The sequence below is a fragment of the Choloepus didactylus genome, chromosome 4 (genome assembly GCF_015220235.1).
Source record: "Choloepus didactylus isolate mChoDid1 chromosome 4, mChoDid1.pri, whole genome shotgun sequence".
Classification (NCBI taxonomy): domain Eukaryota; kingdom Metazoa; phylum Chordata; class Mammalia; order Pilosa; family Megalonychidae; genus Choloepus; species Choloepus didactylus.
This window is the reverse complement of record NC_051310.1, coordinates 128,528,256-128,542,721: the sequence shown is the minus strand read 5'-3', so window position 1 is coordinate 128,542,721 and position 14,466 is coordinate 128,528,256. Positions and strand designations below refer to the sequence as shown.

Genomic DNA, 14,466 nt, shown 5'->3' with positions numbered 1-14,466 from the left:
TTTGTTTGTTTATAAATCAAATTATAATGTGTTCTTATAGAAACCATGTCTAGAAGAGCAGTCATTTTAAATTAAGGGAATAAACACAGAAACATAGAAGCTTTAAGTTAGAGATCTTGGAACTTAACCATCTCCCTGGCTCCCTTCCTCTCTTCTCTCCCTCCCCTCAACAATTCCTTTTATAGCACCCTGACAAGTTGCCATTGTGTTCTGATTGAATGCTTCCAGTGATGTAGAGTTCATTTCACCAGGAAGTCCGGTCCACTTGTGGCTCAATTGCGATATTCACAACAGTCCCTCCTTACACTGCTTACAGCAACTTCCTTTCTAATAGTCCTCCCAATGGTCTTAGATCTGAACTCTGGGGCTATATGGAATAAATCCACGCTCTCCTCTGCATGTTACTGTTTAACACATTTGCGTCAGCTAGAAAATCTCTTCTGCAATTTAAATGGATTCAATTCCCTCATCTTTACTTCAGAGGATATGGTTTCCACACCCTTCCTGAATGTTTCTCCTTAATGAGCTCTAGTCTGTAATGCGTGGTTGCTCTTTTTATGTGGTACCTATATTTGAACGCTTAGGTTAAAAAATCCTGAGCTGACTAGCACAGCTCTGGTACTCCCTGTGACTTGAACACTGTTTCCTACGTTTTGTTAGGTTTTTAGTAGCTACTCACTGCATGAATATCCCTAATTTACCGTCATATTATCAGGTCAAACCAAGTCTCCCAAATCCTGGCCCTCTTCAGATATCTTTTTCTGAACAAAGATACTGTATATTTATTATGGTCAAATTTCATCTTTAAAAAAAATCATTCTGACCCATGGAGATGATTTTGAATAACTCTGTCACCTATTACATTCCAGTCTCTGAATTATGTATCTTCCTTAAATTTGCCAAGTATCTTAACTCAGACGCTGAGAAAAATATAACTCAGAATGGACAAAGGGTAAAATTATTTTTCTTAAGATTTTCCTCAAGATTAGCAATCTTCCCTTAATCAACCTTTTTTGAATCAACCTTCCTCTGCCATAATCTAAACCCACATCTCTTCATTTTATCGACAAAGGTTTCTTGCCTTCCGGAAATGACCAACACCCTGCGTTAGCAATGAAGTAATTATATCGAGAAAAGTAGTATTTCTTCATAATGACTCACTTGAAGGGAATTCATGATAACTTCTCTTAACTGCTACATTTTCCCTAAGAGCTCATACACACTGTATTAGAAAATTTCCAAGGATTGGCATCAAGCTTAGTGGACTACATTATTAAAAATATTTTCCCCTCCATTTTGAAAGTCACTGTAATATTTGACAAGTTATTTTCATAGGAGGATGGCAATCAAATCAAATAGCCTAAACAGAGAATTTAAATTCAAATAGGTAAAGTGGGAGCATCTGGGGCTATTTAATACTTACCCCTCCCTTAGTTAAGCATTCACCAAGTCCAGTTGGTTCTGCCTGAAGAATCTCTCTTAAATTGTCACTCCTTTCCACGCCAACTAGAGTTGCAATAACCATCTCAAAATATTTTCTCTCTCTCTCTCTGCCTCTCATGTTTAAGTCAGTTTGGATTCAGTTTTCTGTTGCTTGTTACAGAAAAAATTCTGATTTACACAGGAGTGGGAAAGGGTACTCCCTTAAAGGAAATCAGAGTACTGTCACCAGAATAAGGGAGATTGGGTGCAGGACAGAAAAAAACAAAGGATTATCCTACCCCCTCCCTGTTTCCAATCTCTTGCTCATCCTATCTATTTTCCTCATTATCTTTCTAAAATACCAGTTGTATCATTTGAATTCCTCTTCTACTGCCTTTACAATAAAATCCAAAAGTTCTGTTATCATAATCAAGGTCTTCTCAATCTGGTGCTAACTTGTCTATTTTTCCCTAGGAACCCCATGGACCAGTCAGTCACATCAGACTTCTGCCATTCTCCAAAGTGTGCCCAGCAGGTTCATTCCTTTGTACATTCTATTCTCTTATCCAGGAATGCCTTTTTCCTGATACTGATAGACTGAAGCCCAGCTCACATACTCTCTCTTCCATAGAACCTTTCCTGACGTCCCACTCCTCATTAATTGTTCCTTCTATCAAGTTCCAACAAGAGCAGGCAATTTGTATCTCTGCTGAGGAGCACTCATCTCATCCTACCTTATGTGCAGTTACCTGTTTCCTTGCCTGCATCCCTCCACTACAACAGTGGCTTTCAAACTCTTTTGATGGCAACACAACAATAAATAGACATACATTTCATATTGTGATCCAATAGGCATGTTTACATATACCTTGTTTTCCATCAATTTTAAGAAGCACTTCCTTCATTTTAATATCTCTTAAATCAGGATGTAGCAATAGGGTACCATATTTAGATAGTGTTTTCTCTTTCTTTATAGTAAATAAAACAATTGTCTCACAATTGATAGCATTTTAGATTTGCTCAAATATGGCACGTAACTGAAACAAAAGTATCATGAAATAACGTTTACCCTTACTATGTGAGATGTTCCTATTTTGTTTTTGCTCTATTTCATTTTTTAAAATGAAGACCATAATTCACCACAAGGATTTCACCAATAATTCATCATAACCTACAATTTGAAAAACTGAGAACTTAAACCATTTACAGCCACACAACAGGATTAAAAATGAAAACTGGCTATATTAACATGACTTCACAATTTGACTATCTGCATGAACATGACTTTAATTCCAAGAAATTCTTGCCCACGAAGATGAAGCTGCAAATAACTTTATTGCTGTTTAAGGAACTCCCTGAAAATCCATTTATCTGAGCAATTAACTACTGGCTGAACTAGCCTTCAACAGGGTAACTAGCCCCCTACTTAGAACAAGATTGTTCTATTGGGCTTATCAAACAACTACGCTTCTAGACTTGTTTCAAAACTCTCCCCTTCCTATGTCCACCCATCCTAAACTATTATATCACCATTTTAGCCCAATCCCAATCAGGCCCTCTCACTGAAAAGCCTGCCTTAAAGGAGATCCCCCAAATCTTATAAATATCCCACCTTTAACCTCCCTTTTCTCAGGCCTTACTAAACCGGCAACACAGTGGTCTCCCTTACTGAGGTCTCGCTTATATTTATACGCAATACACTTTCCTTGGCTTGATCAAAGGTTATTTTGGTGGTCTTTACTGGAAGTCAGCAGCTAATGCTGCATTATAACTCCTTGAGGGAAGGTAAGGCTTGTGGGCCTTGGGTGATCAAACATCGATGGAAAGGAGAGAGCAACGAGTTCAAGTAGAGTGTGGAGAAAGGTGTGCTAGGAATTCCAGGGGAGCCCTACCTACAGCAGGGGCAACAGGGATGAACAGAGGTCACAGGTAAAGAGCACTGGTTGCAGAGGGACTCATCCACAAGTTGGAAATTTCGCAGTTCAGACGAGCCTCCCCTTTTGGTTTCACCCACTCTCCACCTCCTTCTTCACACCTGGCAGTCAGATGGTATGGATTTTAAGAGGAAAAATATATAACATTCATGTCATCCCAACCATTTAACTTCAAGCCACCATGTGATCCTAGAAGTGCTCTTTGCCTCACTCTAGAAGATCCATTGCTATAATGGATAAGGGGCTGCTGTGTCTGGTTCTCATCAGGATGGTGATTGAATCATTGAAAAAATATGCTGGCATGCTTCTCTGATTTAATTTCATAAGTGCCTACTTAAATTTCACATAAATATTGGAGAGGCTCCTTGGACTCAAATAAGCCATGATAAGCAAAATAACTTTTGTTTTTCAGCCAGGAAGTTGGACCAAGAAGGCACCAATCTACCTTTCCCACTACATCTTACAGCACACCCCTTCCCAAATTCTACGCTTCAGTCACTTTGGCCTAGTCCCAGTTTCTGCAACAAGCCAAGTACTCTCTGTCTCCCAGTCTTTGGTCACTCCGCAGGGTCTTTCTGGTCACTCGGCAGGAACACTCTCCCCCTTACCTCTTCTGGTTTACATCTGCTCCTTCTAGCTCCAGCTGAAAGCCCCCGCCCACGCCCCCCATGGTGACCCACATGGCGACCGCTCCAAGAAGCCTTCCTCCATGACCTCAAGCAGAATCAATAACCTTCTTAGCATTTGATTTCTAATGCGTTGGCCTACTGCCTTCCAGCCAATCCATCTTGAGGTTCAGCCTTTCTGCTCCCGGCCCGTTCCGGTGGGCAAGGACCAAGGCCGATTCCTCATGGATTGCCCAATACCTTCACGTAGTAGGAGCTCAGTAAACGTTCGCAGGGGTTTTGATCCCTTCGTACTCCAGTGCCGGGGCAGATAATATAGCAGAGACTGCCGCGTCTCCCGGCTTTCCTGCCGGCCCGGAGGCACAGCCCACCCGAGTTGACCAACGAACCCACACGCCACCCCCGGCCATCCAAGGGACTCACGAAGCCCAGGAGCAGGCGTCGGAAATTCCAACGCGTGCAAGCGCGCGCGGCCGGGCGGGGGCGGGGGCGGGGGGAACCCGTGGAGTGAGCCTGTGACGTGAAGGGGGCGTGGCTCCGGGAGGCCCCGCCTCTCTTCCTCGCCCTCTCTAGCGGGTCGGGGTTACATGGCGGCGACTGCGGCAAAGCGAGAGCCTCGGAGACGCCGCTGCCGCCAGCATAGCCGGAGACCTGAGCCGACTCTGGGGGCTGTCCGCGGACCCCGCTCTCTCTTGATGAGTCGGAGAAGTCTCGTGAGTGTGTGTGTGTGTACGTGTGCGGGGGGCGCCAGCGGGGCGGCTCGGGAGGGCGCCGCGGCGGAGCCGGCTCCCTCCTCCATTGTGTGTGACCCTCTGGAGGCCGCCGCTCAACAAAGGCGCTTTTGTTCCATCTCCCGCCCGCCCTCTGCCTGCCCGCCGGCTTGCCCGCTCGGGCCTGGCTGGCGCGTCTCCGCTCAGGGCGGCGGGCGGCGGGCCGGGGTCCCCGCGTGGGACCGGCTGAGAGACCGGCGCGCCCCTCCCACCCGGCACGCCCCTCGCCGGCCGCCCGGCCAGGCAGCGCCCGCGGGTCCCGGGGCCCCTCACGGCTGGCTGCGGAACCGCCGCCCGCGCCTTGCTCCGCGGGTTCGAAGCCCGGCCTGGCCGGCTGGCGAGGGGCGGCGGTCAGGGAGGGGCGGCCTCGGGGAGCGTGAGGTGGCACGGAGTCTCGCCTTTCTGGCACGGCGCCTTTCGAAATGCACCCGCGTCTCCTCCCCCTTCCCACCCCGGTGACTCGGCCTCAGCTGACTCCTGCCGGGCAAAGTCTCCGGTGGACTCTGCAGATTGCGTAGCGCGCGCGGGTGCGCGCGCGCCAGTGACCCGGCTTGTCTCAGAGCCCTGAAGTCCTCTGCCCAAGTTTTGTATCTAGCCATAAATGAGGTACAGAAAACTCGTCTGAGGCGGAATTTCCTCTCCCGCAGCCTTTCCTTAGCTTCTTTCCGGGATGTTGAGTGGTGGTCTGTAGAAGTACTCAAATGAAAACTTGTTTTGTAAGTTCACGGAAAAGGGCCTCCCCATTCTATTCTGCTGGGTATTTTTATCTGCCTTGTGAGTTGCGTTTAAAAGTAAAGGTGATTTGGCCTCCTTTTGTTCCTTGGCTTAGTAAGACCCAGTTCGTTCAGGTGTTCTGTGTGAGGTCTATGGGGGAGGATCTTTTCCTTTACTGTTTACTTTTTCTTTTGCTCGCTCATTGGAAAAGGTTCAGTGAAGGGAACTGGTGAGGAGGAATTAGAAGCCACTGAATTAGCAGAATTCATGTTCTTTCCTGAAGTGCTAATAATGCCCTTAAGTCACAGTCGGAGTTATAGTATTAATTCTTATGGGTACAGGATGACTTGTTAGGGAGAAAAAACAAAACAAAAAAAAGGTGATACAGCGGAGGGCAAACAGCTTCAGGGTAATTTTCTGATTCCTGTTTCTTTTAACCTGTGTTTTTCAAAGCTCTGATGGGACGTATCTCCTCTTTTCAATGTGGATTAATCAATGTTGGGAAACTGGAGATGGAAAGAATGATCTGACTAGAAGAATGTAGGGTCCAAACAGGGCCTAGCCCTGAAAGGAAACTGCCTCTAGAGTTTCTTCTTAGAAATGTCAGATATTAATGCATGAAAAGTAATTTCGAATTGAGTGGAAGAAATTGTAAGATATCTTTAACGAGTTTGTTGAAACATGTTTTTGGCTTGCTTGCTATTGTGCCAAGGAGTGTAAAGTCCTTTCACATACAAATGTTACATCATTTAATAAAAATTGCCTTGTGAAATTTGTAAAACTGCTTATTGGTGCCCTAAATTCAGTAATTGCAGTCATCTAGGAAACATGCCAGATTTGAGCAGAACGTGTTTTATCACCTAGATAGACTATTCAGAAAAAAACCTGGAAAATGGGAATTGTTTAAAGAGAAGTTTACATATGAGGATATTTTGGAGTTTAGTTATTGGCAGAAGAGGATTGAAAGTAGTCTTTAGTTAACTTTCCATGATAAAAAGAAGAATCTTGAAAGGAAGATTGACTTGAAGAATAGTTAATTTTGCATTGGAAAAAGCATATGTTTCAGTGATAAGTGCTAGCACTAAAAGTGTTGCAGCATTTTACATGAATTTACTTATTGTGAGATTCATAAACTGACAAAATATTAAGGTTTGCTGACTCAGGGAAGGTTTCTGAAAGGATGGGGTCGGGTAGGAGGAAGCTTAGAAGTGCTCCAAGTTTTGAGTTGGGTGATGACTCATCCTGCCCACGGCTGCTACGTGGCCTTTTTTTTTCCCCCCTCTAATACACTGTGTTTTTTAAAATGATAGGCTAAAATGTTTCTGTCCACATTATAATTTTCTCTCTTTTTAAAAATTTCTCTGAAGAGGAACAACAGTTTCTCTGTTTAAAAAAAAAAGTAATAGCTTCCCAAATTGTATTTAAAAAAAGATCTCTTTGAGTATGTTTGAAAATAAATCAATGTTTGTGTATATATATATATATATATATATATATATATATATTTGTTTTTAGATCTCATATACCTTCCAGGTGGAATTGTATAAATTTGTTGAGAGGAAAGGTAAAATCAGTTGCTGCTCATTTGCTGAAGTTAAATGTTTGATACTAGCAGTTCTTTGGCTGCTATTGAGAGGCATTTGTTACAGGATTATTTACAAAGAACAGATAGTATTTTTTTGTTGGTAGAAATTGACCTAATGTTTTCACTGATTATGTAAGTTATCTTCATAATTAGTTGGTTTTTAATAGCGTTGTAAAGGTACCAACAGAGTATTATTTAATCAAATGTAGCTCTGAACATTATTTCACTGATAGGATTAAAATGTGATTATACATATTGCATTCCCATGTGATCTATATGAATTTTCTGTTTTAGAAAAGACAACTTATAACGTTGTTATAGCCACTGTTTTTCATCAGTCTTTTGAAGGTTAAGCTGAGTCCAAGTGTACAGTTTTAAATTTAGGACTTAGATTGAAATTTGGTAACAAGATAGATATTTTGACTGATTTTAAAACAGCCAGCATTTAGCAGGTTGGCATAAAACAAGATTGAGAATGGTAGCTTGTTTAAAAGTGAAAAGAAAAAAGCTTTCCACCCCCATCACCTAATTTTTCTATGTATACTATTTGTGAGGAATTTTGTGGGCAGTTATTTGTATTGTTATGAATTAAATTGGGATCTTTTTTTCATGATTTATACAGAGGAAATTTATCACAGTTAAAATTCAAGCCTTAAAAAATTTTCTATTTATTGAAGATTTTCAAAATATTAGCCACTTAGAGGTTAAATAAATATTTCCAGTGTTGAATTTTTTTAAGAATATGGATGATTAGCTGTTGTTTATAATTCAGAATTTATAAACAAACTGGACATCTTAGCTGTATCCTTTCTATGAGATATTGTCTTATGAAATGGTGAGTTCTTTCACCACTGCTATCCAGTTCCTTGTTTGCGTTGCCCACTTGAACCTTATGTTACTCTCCGGTTCCTATTAAAATAGAAAGAAGATGCCTCAAAAGTAAATTCTGTGTAGCATTGTTGGCTGCCCTCTGTCAGCTCCCTCAGCTCATTTTGCTGGCTGTCATGTAACACTATGGCTTGCCAGTGGTATGGGGATTTTGGTCAGTTTTATTACCCAGAGCTCGATGCTTTTAAGGTAACTGTTATAGGCCTAGGCCCAGCGTTGATCCCCACCCCCCTCCCGAACTCCATATTTGGAAAACGTAGTATGCCCCCAAGAGTTTTTAAAGGTTTGTCTTTCATACTTAAATCCATTTCTAAAAAGTTGTATAAAGAATAAATGTTCGTATAGCAAATCACATTTTCCAATTGATTTTCATTTCAATTTGATGTCTTCTCATAGAAAAAAAATGGTATTACAAAAATTATTTGTTAGAATCTTTGCATTTACTTTAGAGAAGAGTCTGCAGAGAGTGTGAGATCTATATGCATTTAATTCTGTACAACTATATATCTATAAAATGTTAGTATTTAGGGAGGGGTCATGGCCATCATCTTGCCCCAGGAACATCATTTGCTGGCTGAGGAAACCAAGGTCTATAGCGATATCTGAAACCTTGATACTCAAATTGAGGTCCACGGGCCCTCAGTATTAGCATCACCTGGGAACTTGTTAGAAGTACATAATCTCTGGCCCTATCTCAAAACTACTGAATCAGAATCTGTTTTAACAAGATTCTTAGGTGATTTGATGCATGTAGTTGCTCAGCTGGTTAGTATCTGACTTGGAAAACCCAGGTGTTTAGATGCTCTTTCTACTGGCCCTCCTGAAAAAAGTGAAATGAAAAGTTGAGTATCTGATTAGCACTGTCCAATAGAACTTTCTGTGATGAAGTTCCATTCTGTGCTGTCCAGTAAGATCAACCCTCTAGCCATGAGTGATCATTGAGCACTTGACAGGTTGCTAGTGCAACTGAGGAACTGAATTTTTAAATTTAGTTTTAATAAATTATATTTAAAAAGCCACATGTAGCTAGTGGCTATGATTTTGGACAGTGCAGATCTGGATACTCTTTGCCTACACTAAATTTAACATAAGCTGTAATTGAATAACCAATTAGGCTCAGTCATTTTTCCCTTTTTTTGTTTAAATTATTTTCCTGTTTAAGTACATTTTCAGAGACCCTAAAATTTTAAAAGTAATTTGTTTGGATGATTTTAGGTTAATTTTGTAGCTTAATCAAAAAAGGGACAGTTTGCGATTCAACACAACAGAAAAAATGTAGATATCTGAGAGCTGTTTGCTGTGCCATCAAAAACAGTCTCTACCTGAAATGATACATTGTTTTGAAGGAAAGTATCAAGATTTTTGTTACATAAATGTTTGCATTTATGTTGTCACTTTTTCCATCTGTGTGTTGTGGTGGTGTGCAAGCACATGCTGACCCAATGCTTTTAATTCAGTCTTTTTGGCCAATTCTGCCTGGAGAAATTTAAAACACTGGATTATGCACCTGTTGGCCTTTAATTTCCTTTTTTCTATTAGTTTGTAATGGTGTAATAGAGAAAAGAGAGCTTTTCTTACTTTTTGTTAGTTTGCAAATGACTTTTCACTTTAGAGAAAATTAAATCCTAAGAAATCATCCCTATTATTTCCAGTTAGCCAATTAAAATTTTTCTTATTATATACCCCTCATTTCCATCCTTCTCTTTATAGTCCCACTATCATATCTGAATCAATGTTGAGTAGCCTATGAGTTGCATAGCCTAAGATGTAATTTCAGAATAAAAAATTGGGAAACTGCCTCCCTATCACTATTTTCTAATATGTCTAGATATTGTTTTAGTAGTTATTATAAAGTAATGCCAATTTTCTGATTGATACTCCTATGGTTAATAAAGTAGATAATCCAAGTTGAAAGACTATATATTTTTTTCCTGTTTGTCACAATAAAAGAATTTGCACTTGAATTTTTTTTAAAGCTGTTAATATATTAAGTTTTCCATAATTGCTTTTTTTTAATTTTTTTAATTTTTTTAATTTTTATTTTTTTCTTATCTTCATTTTATTGAGATATATACACATACCACGCAGTCATACAAAACAAATCGTACTTTCGATTGTTCACAGTACCATTACATAGTTGTACATTCATCACCTAAATCAATCCCTGACACCTTCATTAGCACACACACAAAAATAACAAGAATAATAATTAGAGTGAAAAAGAGCAATTGAAGTAAAAAAGAACACTGGGTACCTTTGTCTGTTTGTTTCCTTCTCCTATTTTTCTACTCATCCATCCATAAACTAGACAAAGTGGAGTGTGGTCCTTATGGCTTTCCCAATCCCATTGTCACCCCTCATAAGCTACATTTTTATACAACTGTCTTCGAGATTCATGGGTTCTGGGTTGTAGTTTGATAGTTTCAGGTATCCACCACCAGCTACCCCAATTCTTTAGAACCTAAAAAGGGTTGTCTATATTGTGCATAAGAGTGCCCACCAGAGTGACCTCTCGGCTCCTTTTGGAATCTCTCTGCTACTGAAGCTTATTTCATTTCCTTTCACATCCCCCTTTTGGTCAAGAAGATGTTCTCCATCCCACGATGCCAGGTCTACATTCCTCCCCATAATTGCTTTTTGATAGGCCTGAGGGGAAAGTTTTTGCCCCTGGCCTAGTACTTCCAGGCTTGTTGGCAGTTGTTGATAGCTGCCAGATTGATCTGCTGTTTATGTTATTTCCAGATGTAGAAACATTGAGTGGTTCTTTACTTCCCATCTTATTATATAATGAGAAGATACCAACCTTGGAGTCAGACTGGCCTGTCCCCAAATTCTGGCTTATACATTTTCTGTATGTGACTGCTTTACCTCTTGGGGCATCAGTGCTCTTGTTTGTAAAATGAGATGGAGTTGTGGCTAGGAGTACAAGAAATACTTTGTCACTTAGAAAATGCCTGCCATGTAATGGATACTCATTAAGTAAGAGTTACGTTCCCTCTCCCTTCTGCTCGACTTTCAGAGCCTTCTGCAATTTAGTCTTATGCTTAAGATTCCAGCCAGGTTTAATACACATTCTGGTTTTAAGTCTTGTTGGTCCTGACTGGCTACTAAACTTCATGCCTTGTTTCATTCATGTTGTATACCTTGCAGAATTCCTCTACTTGTACTCTGGATTCCATCTCTTGACTTCTTAAGGAGAACTCATCTCTTTTCCTGCATCATTTTACCTTTCCAGTGGATGGATCATCTTTGCTAGTACACAGCTGTGCTCTAGAGCTGCACTAATATGGTAGTCAGTAGCCAAATATGGCTATTTAAATACAAATTGATTTTTTAAAAATTCAGTTCCTTAGTTGTACTAGCTACATTTCGGCCATGTGATAGCCATATGTAGTTAATGGCCACCATTAACTTGCTGAATTAGCCTGTAACTGGTCTCTGCTTTCACTCACCTGTCTTCCTCAGTCAATTCTCCCTGTAGCCAGAATCATCTTTTAAAAATGTACATGAAATCATGTCAACTACCTGCTTAAAATTCTTCAATTGCTTTCCTTTGCTGTTAGTTATAAAATTCAGAATTCTGGCCAGGACCTGTAGAGCCCTGCCTTATGTGTTCCCTCTTACCTATCCAGTGTCAGCTCCACCTCTGTCCCCACGTTCTTTGCTTAGAATGCTGTAGCCACACTGGCACCCTGTTGGTTTTTCCCCTTCAAAATGCCAAGCTCTGCCCTGACTTAGGTTGCATTTGCTGTTTCCTCTGTCTGGAATGCTCTTCTCATATCTTAGCATTGTTGGTACTTGCTCGCTATTCAGATCTCGGCTCCTCTGGTGGCCATTTTCCAACCACCCTGTCATACCACTTAGCCACATCTGAAATTATTTATTAGTTTACTTGTTTGTCAGTGTTTGTCAGTGTTTCCTCACTAGCACGTAAGCTCTTTGGAAACAGAGGAACCTTGACTCTTATTCTCCACTGTATCTACAGACAGTGCCTGGAGTATGCTAGGTGCTCAGTAAATTTTTGTGGATGATATAAACATTTGTTTGATTCCTTTACATTTTAAAGGAAAAAAGTGCATTAAAAATTGGATTCTACTAAGTTTAACTTGGTGTGATTCTGGACGGGGTCCTTTACTTGCAAGTTTATTATTTGGACAATTGGAGAAACATAAATGGGGTCTGAGTAGTCATATGCCAGTGTTAATTTCCTCATTTGATGGTTGTGTTTGGTTGTGCAGAAGAATGCCTAGGGAGGAAAAAGATGTGTATTGTATTTGTCAATAAAAAAAAATTACATTGTTACTTGAAAGAAGATCATGGGCTTTGGTTTACAAACCTGAGGTTCAAATCTTGGTTCTGTCACTGATTTCTTCTTGAATTTATTATTTAAAATTCTCTAAAATAAAGATCATAGGACCCATTTTGCAGTGTCGTTGGGAGGTTTAAGAGTAAGTATGTATGCCTAGCACAGTGCTTTGCACATAATACATGTTCAGTAAAAGATTTTTATTGTTATAATATTTTCTAATTCAAATATTTAAAAATTCTATTCTCGTGTGCAGTGCTATGACTGTTTAATATAAACAGCAACTTATTTTCTTGATTTTTTTTAATAATAGTTCATAATATGGGACAAGTATATACAAATATATAAATACTCAAATGAAAATTTTTGAGAGCCTAATTCCAAAATATAATTATTTAATTATCATAAAGCTGTACACTTTTTAAACAGAAAGTAGAGCTCCTTGAATTTATTTCCATTAAAAACATGTATATTTATCTCAGTTAAAATATGCCACAGTTAGTTTCCATTTCCTTTGGAATTGCCAATGAATCTTTGGATTGAGTGTTAATGTATTATTACTTTGCATTATTATTTCTGTAAAAGTACGCAGAAACTGCTTGGCAAAATAAATCATTACAATTAGTGATTGATTTAGTTTTCTTTTTCCTTCCCTTTACTGTCCATTGATGGACGTATTATTATATAAAGATAATGGCCAAAAAGGAAGATGTTTAAAAATGACCCATGAGTCTTTCATTATCACAGCATTTTAAATAATATAAACACCTTCACAAATAATGTACACCTTACGGTTGCATGATTCCATTTACACTCCCCTCACACTTTATGGTTTTAATGCTTTCTAGTTGGCTGTGTATGCTATAAACCCCACAATACTTTTTTTTGCTTTAAACGGTCATTTAAACATGTAGATAGTTTTTTAAAAAGACTTTTTTGTATTTTCCTTTTATCTTCCTTTTCTGGTGCTTTTTGTTCCTTTATCTACATCAGGGGTTCTATTAAGTTCAGCTTAAAGAACTTCTTTTAGCATTTCTTGTAGTGAATGTTAGCTGCAGATAAATTCTTTCAGCGTTTGTCTCTTTGAAATATCTTTATTTCATTTTCATTTTTGAAGGATATTGATTCCAAATATGGAATGTGATTTTTTGGGGGGGGGGGTACTTGAAAGATATTCTATTGTCTTCTGTTGTTTCTAATGACAAATCAGCCATAATTCTTATTGTTTCTAGTATGTAATTTGTCTCTTTTTCCTGGTTGCTTTGAAGAATTGCTCTCCCTACCCTGCTTCGATTTTCAGCAGTTTGACTACTACGTACCTAGGTTAATTTGTTTTTATCCTGTTTGGTTTTCACTGAGCTTCTTAAAGCTGTGGGTTGGTGTCTTTTATAAGTTTTGGCAAGTTTTTCTCATCATCTCTTCATGTACTTCTGCCCCGCCCAGCCTTTTGGGCTGCTGGGAAATTTTCTTTGCTTTCCAGCCCCACTATAGTTTTTCTGTACCTTAAGTTTTCCCCCTGTTTCTTTGCCCTCATCCTTAGAGAGGGATCTCTGCCTTACACTCTGTGAAAGCTCTGAGTCTCTGGGGCTGGAGGTGAGGGGTGGTTATCTCATGTTTCCTGTCGTGCCCCCCAGAGGGCAGCTGTGTTGGACTGGGGGTAGGGGTGGGGAGGAGCATTGTGTTTCATGGAATTCTTTCTGAGCTTGGATTCTCTTTCAACTCTCCTCCCTTGCCTTCAGACTTTCACACCACTAAAGGCTCATGAAGAAGAGTTGGCAGGTAATGCTTGTACCTTGGCCTCTTCCAAATTTTAATATGTCAATCAGTCCACACACAGCCATTAAAAGTTGTTATGTTTGGTTTCTCCTTATTCCTGTCAATGGCAAATTGTTTGTTCTCCTGCCCTTTACCAGGAATGAAGACAGCCATGGTCTCTTCTCTTATGAAAGCCTGACAGTTTCTGGAATTTAGATTATTTAGAATTTTTGTATTCTTAGCACTCTGATGGTTGTTTGTTTGTTTTTTTTTTTTTTTTAAAACTATGATTTGGTAACTTATCAATTTGTTGTGGTTTGTGGGTGACAGTAATGGTGTTTTACAACTTCCTGCATTCTAATCAGAAGTAGAAATCCTGAGTCTTCCATTAAGATTATAAAATTTTAGAGCTGGAAGAGACTAGAAATCATTTAGGTTAGCCACCTCAGTTTACTGATGAGGAAAT

At 39.7% G+C, this 14,466-nt stretch overlaps 1 protein-coding gene across 3 annotated transcripts in view; it reads left to right on the top strand.

The window, feature by feature from the left end:
* The first annotated feature begins 4,549 nt into the window (after positions 1–4,549).
* The window catches only part of MAPK6 (mitogen-activated protein kinase 6), a 36,714-nt gene continuing 26,797 nt past the window's right edge, over positions 4,550–14,466 (top strand). Inside the window, exon 1 of one of the 3 annotated variants that reach the window (XM_037833959.1) lies at positions 4,550–4,695. The gene's annotated coding sequence lies outside the window, so the exon portion shown is untranslated. Of the gene's footprint in view, positions 5,469–14,466 lie in introns of all 3 variants that reach the window. The other 2 variants (XM_037833961.1, XM_037833960.1) reach the window with 2 other exon arrangements.